Source organism: Oratosquilla oratoria, chromosome 23 (assembly GCF_046742065.1).
Source record: "Oratosquilla oratoria isolate Oo_2021 chromosome 23, ASM4674206v1, whole genome shotgun sequence".
Classification (NCBI taxonomy): domain Eukaryota; kingdom Metazoa; phylum Arthropoda; class Malacostraca; order Stomatopoda; family Squillidae; genus Oratosquilla; species Oratosquilla oratoria.
The window spans coordinates 36,943,193-36,953,192 of NC_134799.1; the positions used below are offsets into that span (position 1 = coordinate 36,943,193).

At 40.5% G+C, this 10,000-nt stretch overlaps 1 pseudogene; it reads right to left on the reverse strand.

The window, feature by feature from the left end:
* The window catches only part of LOC143038065 (uncharacterized), a 725,317-nt pseudogene that overhangs the window by 647,931 nt on the left and 67,386 nt on the right, over positions 1–10,000 (reverse strand).

Genomic DNA, 10,000 nt, shown 5'->3' on the forward strand with positions numbered 1-10,000 from the left:
AATTTACTTTGGATCACATGTTGGTCTTGTGATTGACCTATTACACAGGTGAATGAGAACACAGAGCTCGTATATAACCTTTAACACACACACACGCACGCACACCATCCCCTTGCTCAAAGAGAACAGTAATGGCCAGCGGTGTTAGCGAAGTTTTCAAGAGTGAGTCTGATCTCGGGTCCGCGTTGTCGGAAGCCCTCGATGCTAATTATTAGGTTGTCCGGAAAGTTCTGAGGGATTCTAAGCACATGATAAAAAAAAGTCATCTAACAAACCTACAATGCATCTAATTGGATCGCAGATCAAATTTTAACGTTTCCTAAAACATGCCCTCTTTATTCGTGAACAAATATTGATATATATATATTTTTTCAAATACCCTGCATGGAAATCAAAATGGATTGTGAGAAATAACATATTAGAGTGGTAATGCTTTTTTCTTCTTTAGAAAATGGGAAAATGCTTCAAAAACTTGCAAAAACATTTGTGAATTGCATGGAGATGATGCTGTAGGTGATACAACAGTTCAAAGGTGGTTTGCTCAATTTAAAACTGGAAACTTTAGCTTGGAAGACAAAAATCGGAGTGGAAGACCTTCAAAATTGGATAAAGATGTTTTGACAACGAAAATTAAAGAAAGACCAGCTATTACATCTAGAGAACTTGCAAAGGAGGTAAAACTTTCCAAAAGTACAGTTCATGACCATCTAGTGTCACTGGGATACACTTCCCGCTATAATGTTTGGGTCCCTCACAAACTCTCTGAACAGAATTGCTTGGACAGGTATTCCATTTGTGATATGTTTTTGAAACGGAATGAATCTAGGCCATTTTTGAAAACCCTTGTGGCCGGAGATGAAAAGTGGATTGTTTATGAGAATGTAGTGTGGAAAAGATCATGGTGTCTGCGTAATCAGTCTCCAAAACAGCAACTAAAAAAGGACATCCATGTCAAAAAAGCTATGCTTTGTGTTTGGGGGAATTGTAAAGGCATTATTTACTATGAGATTCTTCCACAAAACCAAACCATTAATTCGGATGTGTACTGTACCCAGTTGACAAATTTGGATAGAAAAATCAAGGCAATAAGGCCAGAGCTTGCCAATAGGAAGTGGGTGGTGTTTCAACAAGATAATGGCAGACCACATTTGTCTTTGGCTACCCGGATACAGCTCCATGAACTCGGCTGGGATCTCTTACCCCATCCAGCATATTCCCCTGATATTGCTCCATATTATTACCACTTATTCTTGTCTCTACAGAACTCATTGCATGGAAAAACATTTTTTGATTTATAGGGTATTAAAACACATGTAGCCAACTTTTTTATTCAAAACCAGCAAAATTTTATGCTGGTGGTGTATTCAAGTTACCTGAGAGACGGACAAAGGTTATTAATAATAATGGAAGTTATTTCACTGAATAAAATTTATTAGATCATCTTTTATTTGTATAATTTTTTGCATGTCAAAAGCTCTCAGAACTTTCCGGACAACCTGTTAATATTGTGTGTGTGTGTGTGTGTGTGTGTGTGTGTGTGTGTGTGTGTGTGTGTGTGTGTGTGTGTGTGTGTGTGTGTGTGTGTGTGTGTGTGTGTGTGTGTGTGTGTGTGTGTGTGTGTGTGTGTGTGTGTGTGTGTGTGTGTGTGTGTGTGTGTGTGTGTGTGTATAGCTGAGCTTCAATCCTGGCTGTCCAAACACATTGGGTAAAGATAATATTATTGTTTACAGTTCATCGGCTCCTGATGTAGCCTGTCTGCAGACTCGACACTTAACCTCTTCACCAAGAAGACGCATTTTACTATTTTTATTCTGGCTAACGGCGGGCAGAAACGACAGAAACGCCTGACGCAAACTTGATTCATGATCCTGGCCGAATAACGATTTTTATTTATTTATTTATTTATCTTATATTATTATCATTATTATTATTATTATTTTTATTATTATTATTTTTCTTAATATAGAGACGTTCCCGCGGGAAAATATATCTACCCGCGATATTCACCCGAAGGAAAGAAGCGCTGGAGGTTGGAAAGCGACAAAATACGACACCTCTCCGATCTGGTTACGTTGAGTCGCTCGCTCACCAGAAGCAGAGTTGAGGACCCTCAAGTCCGTCAGCCGAAGAACTTCTGAACGACTGAAGTTTTCTTCGGGAACCTCGAGGAGGGAACATTTTTTCGCTTCAGGCCCTCCTGTCGCTGAAATCCTCCTCCACCACCTGGGCCTAGTCACGCTGCCTTCGAACTTCATTCTGACAAAATTTTATTGAGTTGAAAAAGGTCACCACAACGAACGATGAGTGACCTCGGGTGACAACCTTTCAGCAAAGAAAGGCCACGTCGTTTTCCCCTCTCCTGCCGGGACGGTTGTCTTCCGCTCTATTCTAGTCTCCTGGCCGGCCGGCTATTTCTCTTCTGCTGTCCTGGCTGGCCGGTTTTCCTTTTTATATTCTCCTGGCCGGCCGGCTTTCCTTTTTCTAGTCTCCTGATTGGACGGTTGTCTTCCGCTCTTTTCTAGTTACCTGACCGACCGGATTTCTTTTTTCTGTTCTCCTGACCGGGTGGCGTTCTTTCCTTTCCTAGCCGGCCGGCTTTATTTTTTCTAGTCTCCTGGCCGGCTGGCTTTCTCTTTTCTGCTCTTCTGGCCGGCTGTTTTTTTTTTTTTTCCTACTCTCCTGGCCGGCCGGCTTTCTTTTTTCTATTTTCCTGGCCGGCCAGCTTTCTTTTTGTCTCCTGGCTGGCCGGCTTTTTTCTAGTCTTCTGGCCGGCTGGTTTCTTTTTTCTTTCCTGGCACTTTTTTCTCATAGCCGGCCGGCCTTCTTTTTTCTTTTTTTCTGGACGGCCGGCTCTCTCTTTGCCCTACAAGCCGGCTGGCTTCTCTTTTCCATCTCCTGGCCGGCCAGCGTCGTGTTTTGTTAGCCAAGCGGCTTCGTTTTGTCTCTCCTAGGCGGCCGCCTGGCCGGCGGTCTTCTTTTCTTCTCTCCTGGCCGGCCGGCTTTTTTTGTTTCTTTTCTACTGGCCGGCTGGCTTCGTTTCGTCTCTCCTAACCTGCCGGCCGCATATATATATTTTTTCCGGGCCGGCCGGTTTCTTTGCTTCTCTCCTGCCCGGTCGGCTTCGCGTTTTTTTCTCCTGGCCAGTCGGCTTTTCTCTCCCTCTCTATCTATCTCTCTGGCCTGCCGGCTTTTTCGGTTTTTCTTTTCTAATGGCCGGCCGGCTTCGTTTCGTCTCTGCTAACCGAACGACCTTTCTTCTTCTTCTTCTTCTTCTTCTTCTTCTTCTTCCCGGGCCAGCCGGCTTCTTTTCTCCCCTGCCCGGTCGGCTTCGTTTCTTCTCTCCTGCCAGGCCGGCTTTTTCCATTCTTTTTTCTCTACTGGCCGGCCGGTCTCTGTTCTCGGTCTTCCTCGCCAGCCGTACCTATTTTCCTGTTCTCAGCGCTCCCAGCCGGCCTGCGTCCTGTTCGTCGTGTCTTCGTCTCAAGAGTCCCCAGTTTCCGAAGAACCTGGGCAGGTTCTTCGGTCTTCGCCGCACCGAGGAGGACATCTGAGATGACTACCTCAACCCCAGGGGTCCTTCTTGTTTTCGTCCCTCTGCCTGCCGGACGATTCTATTCAGTCCAATTACGTTGTCATTAGCCCGTCAATGACGGAGATTATTTTCATATACTTACTTCGCTTGTCCCCAGGCGATTTTACTCGTCTTCCAATTTCAATACAGTTTTCAGGTTAATCAAGTTTTTTTTTTTTTTTTTTTTTTTCTCTTTAGTCGCTGCTTTACTATAGAGGAGACTACGACCCAGGGGTCCCTCGAAGACCATGGGAAAGAAATATATTATACATATATATATATATATATATATATATATATAGAGAGAGAGAGAGAGAGAGAGAGAGAGAGAGAGAGAAAGACGTGGTATGGGAAAAATGTAGAGAAGGAACACCACAAGCACAAAAACAATACACAATCTGAAGCTTAATAAAATCACCCGCCTGGCGTCGGCTACGGTAGGCTCAAAGGGAAAGCCTCTTCAAATATGATTGAACTAGTGCATTCATTCTGTCTGTCGCAAAGTGATTTCTTTCTCCTCTTCGTCGTCTTCCTATTCTTCGTAGTCCTTGTCCTCCTTCTCTTCACACTCCTCTTCTCCTTCATCTTCCTCTTCCTTACTCTCCTCGTGCCCACCCTCCTCCTCCTAATCTTCCTCGCCTTCCTCCTCCTCTTCCTCACCCTCCTACTCTTCCTTCTGATACTCTTCCTCACACTCCTTCCCCCCTACTCTTACTCTCCCTCGACCTCCTCCTATTAGCAGTCCTACTTTTCCCCGAGTTCCTCCTCTTCCTCACCCTCCTCGTCCTCCTATTAGCCGTCTTACTTTTCCCCTCCTTCTTCTCCTCCTCTTTATTACCTTCCTCTCAATTGAACAACAATTTGCTGCTTGTGAGGGAGAACAAACCCCAAGGGTGAGGGCTCCTGTCACTGTCACAACCCACTTGGACCAAAATTAATGTTTCATCAAAATCTTCACGAAAGAAACTACAAAATACTGCCTTGCCCTTAATACGGTCAATTGTTCAAACGACATTTGGTGCACTATTTTTGATGAAAAAAAAAGTATCAAAATGTCGGATTGTCAGACAAAATAATATCCACTATTATAAAGAAAAAAATAATAACAGTAATAATAACAACAAACATAATAATAGTAACAATGATGATTATGATAAAAATAAAATTAGTAATGATAATGAAAATAGACCGAGAAAAAAAAAAAAAACAGCACTCACTCTTTCATGCAGGGAAAAGTTTGTAAACAAATACAGCAACTCCACGCACGCCGAATATTTTTTTTCTTCGACAAATCCATTTCTATCCTTCGACTTAAACAATAGCGAGAGATAACACAGAACCAAACCTGCAAAAAGAAAAAGAAAAATATGATTAATAAACGCACATTACAGAAATCAAGTTACTTTTTTACCTATTTGCTATATATATATATATATATATATATATATATATATATATACAGTATATATATATATATATATAAATATATATATATATATATATATATATATATACAGTATATCATATATATATATATAAATATATATATATATATATATATATATATATTTTTTTTTTTCTTTTTTTTTTTTTTTTACTATGGACAGTCATTGAAATTAAAATTCATGTAAATTCAATAACCTTCAGCGTCCTGCCGCCAGGTGATTTTATTCATCAGAGGGAAACATCCCCCCCCCCGCCTCACCCACGGGACGGCGAGAGGAGTAATCATCACAATTGCAATCATGCATGCAGGTGGTATTGGGAAATTCTAAGCTGGTTTGAAAAAAGCAGATGAACCTCGTCAGCAGAAATTGGCTGCAGTTGCAACATTCTCAGCAGGCCAATTCCATTCTATTTTATTTATTACTTTATTCAATTAACTCATAATTTATCTAATCTTTACTTGTTTTATTTAGTTATTTATTCATTACTCCACGGTGGAGTGAATGTTCTGCGAAATACAAACTTTTTCATTTCCCAGTGTAGACTTCAATGGAAGTTAGGTGCTCGAGCAAGTTCCTCCACCTTGTTCTACCATGGAAGACTTCTTCCTCTTCACACAGTTTCCTTCCATTTCTTTCTTGGTCTTTCACGAGACCTTCTTCCATCCAGCGTCCAGTCCCAGCACCCCTTTCGCGCTCTTTTCTTCTTCCATTCTTTCCACAATTGACTTGCCATCTTGTCTATAACACGACAAATTTCAATTTTCTCTTATATCTTCATAGTTTTCTCTACCCCACCTTATCTCTCAGTGGCCTCATTTCTGTTCCTTGACATCCGGGTCATCCATACGCTGTTGAGGAGAGCTCCCTTAGCTTCAAGTGATACTTAATGTTCAATTACCATCAGGTACAATGCCCTCTGCACTCGCATCGAATTTCTTAATTCTTTCTGAAATGTCCCTCATATTTCCTTCGTCTTTCGTAAGAACGCTCACCAGATACTCGAAAACGTCTATTCTTCACCTCCTTCCCTCCTATTTTGAAGTTTAATTCTTGTTCTACCATTCTGCTAAATATTAGTGGTTCTGTCCTCTCAAAAACCTTTCAATATTTTTAAATCTTCACGACGCTAATGACGGGTGCTTGATGGTCGTGGTCATGCAAGTTGCACAACGAAAAAAAAAGTCAATTTCTCAAATTCTGGTGACTGGCATTCGGTCTCCGAACAGAGCCAAATCACAATCAACTTGAACTATTTCCTTCATGTTCCCAAGTGTGCTGACAACCGGTGACTGATCCCCTTCGCCAACTACTTCCAGTTGATGATACAGCAATAGTCCCACACCAATACAACACAGGGATTACTCCAAAGTTTCTTCACAGAGAAATCAGTGGAAGGACCCGAGGACCACTGCCAGTTACTGTGGGGCTGCGGGTTTCCAATCATTGTCACTCGAGGCAACAATCATTATTATCTGTACGAGCCATTATCCTCTTATATTCTTCCATTCTGAAGTTATCTATACCTTCCTTTATGCATGCTATGAATAACAGTTGGAGCAACAAATTTCCTTGTTTGAAGCCCGTTCTCACATACACTATATATAGACACACATACGGTAAATACATACGTGTACGTATATGTGTACGTGTGTGTGTGTGTGTGTGTGTGTGTGTGTGTGTGTGTGTGTGTGTGCGCGTGTGTGTGTGAAAGTGTATAAGCATCCTATATCCTGCCGTTGAGGGGGGGGAGACCATACGGTGTCAGCCTAGGTGTCAGGTTCTTAGCTCAGGATGTGCCTGACCCGAGATTAATGTCAGGCACATCAGCTGTGGATGTGCTGTGTCCTGCGACACTGCTTCTGACCCAGGGCAGTGGACAGGGTGCAGGGATGACCCGTCATCTAGGAGGTGCTAAGATGGGAGGGAGGGTGGAGGGGTGTGGAGTGTTTTCGGGGATGAAATGGGTGGGAATGTTTTTGTGCCTTGTCCTTTTTGGCTACCCCCCTGGTAAGGGGAAAAAAAGCCTTGGTATATGTATGTATGAAGGAATGTGTAATATCTTAAACAATTATTTTAGCTCGGTATTCGTAAACGAAACACCTCAAAGTGAATTCCAAACTGAAACCTGTGAAAAGTCTGGGGTAAACTTACTCACTACGGTAAATATAACAAAAGAAAAAATTAAAAGGTGTATAGACAAACTCAAAGTTAATAAAACACCAGGGCCTGACGGTTGGCATCCAAGAATCTTAAAGGAAATGAAAAATTAGATTGTTCTTCCATTAGAAATTATTTTCAAGAAATCCATCATATCCGGAGATGTCCCAAGAGAATGTAAGCTAGCTAACGTTACTCCCATATTCAAAAAAGGTGACAAAAAGAAACCAAATAACTATAGGCCTATAAGTTTGACTTCGATCGTAGGAAAAATAATGGAAACTATCATCAGAGATGATATCGAATATCATTTAGAAAGTAACCGTTTGATAAATGATAGCCAGCATGGTTTCAGACGGAAACGTTCTTGCGTGACTAACTTACTCGAATTCTACAACACAGTTATCTCGAATTATGACAAAAGAAACAATATAGATTTAATATATCTAGACTTTGCAAAAGCTTTTGATACCGTCCCACACGAAAGACTACTTACTAAATTAGCTTTGCATGGAATAAGTGGTAGCCTATTAGGTTGGACTAGTAATTGGTTGAAAGGTCGAAAACAGAGAGTTGTTTTAAATGGAAAAACTTCTGGATGGAAAAATGTTGCAAGTGGAGTTCCTCAGGGTTCTGTTCTTGGGCCACTTCTATTCATAGTATATATAAATGATATAGACAATGGACTAAAATCTACTGTTTCCAAATTTGCTGATGATACAAAACTGTGCGGAGTGGCAAATGATCACTCAAACCAATTAGATATTCAAGAAGATTTAGATCAATTACAGCAATGGTCTGAAAAGTGGCTAATGAAATTTAACACAAGTAAATGCAAGGTAATGCACATAGGTAAAAATAACAGTAAGTACGATTACAAGTTATTTGGAAATTCGTTAACAAAAGTGGATAGTGAAAAAGATCTCGGCGTAATTATCAGTAACGACCTCAAATCATCCAAGCAGTGTATTTCAGCCTCTGAGAAAGCAAATAAGATTCTGGGATTGATTGCGCGATCTTTTGATTTCAAAAGTCCATCACTCATTAACAAGCTATATAAATCGTTAGTTCGTCCACATTTGGAATATGCTATTTCCGTATGGTCACCGAATCTCATTAAAGACATTGACAGACTGGAAAAAGTACAACGGCGAGCCACAAAACTGATTCCAAATATCAAAAATAAATCATACGAAAATCGACTTAAGCACATGAATCTGTTTTCCCTAAAAAAGCGTAGACTCAGAGGTGACTTGATACAGGTCTTTAAGATTTTAAAGGGAATTGACAACATCAAAAGTGACCAAATTTTCACATTGAATGAGAATCAGACAAGAAACAATGGTCTCAAACTGTCCGGAAATAGATTCAATTTGGAAGTAGGTAGAAACAACTTTGCCAACCGTGTAGTTAATGAATGGAATAAACTTCCTGCACAGGTAGTGCAATGTAGTTCAGTTCGAAGCTTTAAGAATCATTTAGATAAATACCTAAGATGCTGTAATGATTATAATTTATGTTATATTATTTGTTTTTGTTTTGTTATAATTTGTCTGTCTGATTTTCATTTATTATTAGTTATATGTCAATTTATAATCATTTACTATTTACCTTTTTGTTTGTTATTCAACTATACCTATGCATTTATTTATGTATTTTATTTGTTATTTTTACATTATTATAGTTTTAATTTATTATTATGATTTTTTTTTTTTTTTTTTTTTTTTTCATCCGACCTAGATATGGATCAAAAGGTCTCCTGTCGGCATGCTCCGCCTTTGTAATCCTTTGTAATACATCAGCTGATTTACCTCTGAGCCACGAGGACCCAATACTGAGTACTTAAGCACAACCACAGTACTGGAGCACTAATCAGACTCCTTGACGTCTCCTGGCTCTGCAGGGACATCATGCACTGCAAACACGTAGTTCAATGACCCATAAACTGGGTGGATAGTCTCTGATCCATAAGGACTTTGTCTACTCTCTGATTTTTTCTTTTCTTTTTTTCTCCATTTAAGTGTCCATCATTCTTCTTACTGAGGTGAGACTACAATGTGATCCAGATAAGTCCCCGACAAACCAACAATGATCCAAGTAGTACAGTATTCCAGGTGGTGCAAACAAAAGACCCACTATACATCACCTGAGACCAAGACTTGCACATAAAACCAAGACCCTAACGACCGCATACACACACGTGTAAACGACGCATAAACATACATAACCATAAGATGTCTATGCATGGCGCACACTGGAAAATCGGGAAACGAATTCTTTTGCAAAATCTCGCGTAGGCAGGAAAACCGCCGGAAGAAGGGCCATAAATCACGTCGAAGCTCCTTCTCGTGCCATTTGAGGAAAATTGGTGTAACAGCGTCAGGATGAAGGATTCTTCCCTTTGAGCCAGCTAGAGAATAACAAAGGCCACGTTGTAGGTTTATGGTTCTAACGTCATCTGATTGAAATTAGAGGACAATATATACGTGCATTATATATATGTCATACACTGCATATTACATATTACGCACACATACATACATATATACACACGCACGCACGCACACACATACGGACCTAAGACGGGCACCTGTTAGTGGTGGTACTGGGGTGGACGGCAAAGTGAATCATCTCCCTCCAGTCCATCTTCACAACCCGTCAACCTCCTCATCTCCACCTGGAGGTGCAGCCCCGTGGGGTGGACACTCGGTGTCCATGCTGTGCCCAAGATCTCCATCAACTTCATTTATATTTCCATGTATTCACATACACATATATACATACAATATGAATATGTATAAACATACATTATAAAGATGTACAT